Genomic DNA, 2,087 nt, shown 5'->3' with positions numbered 1-2,087 from the left:
AAAAGTCAGGTCTACAATATTAAGTTATAACAGAATCCTTTATGACCATTTTTTCCTGTCCCACCCTTTTTTTCCCCAAATATCAGTAAACTCTAGATTTCTGGGCATTTTCAACTAAATATACACAATTTAGTTAATTTTTCCTCAGAAAATTTTATCTCAAGTTATTTATCTGAATATTATATATTGAAGCTTCATATAAGATTTTAATTGGGGAAAAAAAAGGCTTCATTGAATTTAAAAGTTTAGTAAAACTATGAATCTAAGTTTATGTCACTTTATAGGTAAGGAAACTAAGAATCAGAAGCGTCCTGCCCCAACCCGGCCAGTAAGTCAGGGATTCGAGATTCTGATTTCTTTTTTTTTCTGATTCCTAATATTTATGCTTCTTTAACCACACAGTTCTGGGAAATGAAAGTTCAGATCATACTTCTTTCAAAATTTACCATCTTATATACATATTTTTAAATATTAGAGGTAAATTTTACTTTGAAATAATCACTATCATGGTTGCCAAATGAATTTCCCAATCCCGTTGCTCTTTTCTATATTTTCATTGTCATTTTCCTTATTTAGGTTGCTAATCTAAAGAAAAGCTTTCTCTTCCATTTTAAAATTTATATTTGTGTATATCAGTATGGGCTTCCTGTTTTATTCAGTGGGTTATAAGCCATTTCTACTATTATTTGTTTCAATTCCCAAATTGTCTCAGATCATCCAGTAGGAGCCCCCTAAGGCTAGTTTCTCAATTCTTCTGATATGTCCCCATCATTCTTAAGCAGTTGATTTACTAGCATAACAAGATATCCCAAGTTTGTCTTGTTTTTCCTTTGCCACAGCCTTGAAATAAGCCCTTTCTCCAAAGAGCCCTCTTTTCTTTTAATGGAGAATAGTATTTAGAAACCAAGATCTGGGCAGTAGGTGTGCTCATTGCTATTGAGGTACCACTGTTCCTAGGCCCTCTCAGTGGACAGTTACACACACATTTACATCTGTTTTTATTTCTGTATTGATTCATATAAAAAATCATGAGATCACACTGGTACCATTGAGTTCAGTCTACCACACAAGGTTTGTTCCAGTTTTCTCCCTTTTTAGACAGTGAGAAATCTGGCTCACATTATCTTTAATATATTTACTTATCAGGTCAATCCCCCCTGTAAGCAACCAACCCCACGGTTGCTGTCCTCACCCCATGCCACACATACCGTCCTTGCTCTGCTTTGGTTTTGACACTCTCACTGTGCTATGTGGTGACCTTTATTACCCTTCTCAGCCTCTGACACCCCACATTTGCCTATCTTGCTCAGCCCACCTTACAGCTTTTGGATCAAGTTATTAGAGAAGGAAGGAAACACATCTTACATTTTTATTGTTAGCAGTAATAGCATAAGGTAAAGCTACTTTTTGAAATATTCTTCTAGAATTTCCAATTGTATTTTTAGTGAACTTCTCTATGTTCTTCGGATGTTCACATTCCTTAGCATTTATTCTCGTGTTTGCCTTATTATCTCAAATTGTGTTCAGCCATCAATTTCTATTTTATTATTATATGGTGTTTTTTGTTCCCATTTGAGGCAGAAGCCCATTTTTTAAACTTTAGTTTATGGTACAGTGATTTTGTTTGCAGTCATGCATCATTGGATCTCAGTGCTTGTCCTGCGGCAGAATTAATGTTTGTAAAATAATGCCAGCTTGTTCCAAATAGTCATTAATATTTTAAAAATCATCATTTTTTAAACCATGTTCTAGAATGCTATTTGTTTAATTAAGAAGAGAGAATCTTTTAAGATGTTGCCATCTTTCAGAGAGGGTTATATGCCCCTCCTATGGACATCAATAGTACTCTATTCCTCTGTACATTTGCAATTTGTATTGTCAATTTATATTTGTTTCCCTACTAGAGCCTCCAAACATTGCTTGTTTGGTTTAAGTGGGGCCCAGCATGGGACTTGGTGAAATTCTTTTGAGTAGTCAGTTCTAAATCTTTGGGATAATGGAGAGCTAATAGGGTGTATGCTAGAGACTCTCACTGCTGAGACATTCATCCTGTTTGGGGTCTTTAAGAAAAAAAGGCTAGAAAATTC

The sequence above is a fragment of the Galeopterus variegatus genome, unplaced genomic scaffold (genome assembly GCF_000696425.1).
Source record: "Galeopterus variegatus unplaced genomic scaffold, G_variegatus-3.0.2 Scaffold476, whole genome shotgun sequence".
In the NCBI taxonomy this organism is placed as follows: Eukaryota; Metazoa; Chordata; class Mammalia; order Dermoptera; family Cynocephalidae; genus Galeopterus; species Galeopterus variegatus.
This window is presented reverse-complemented; position numbering follows the sequence as displayed.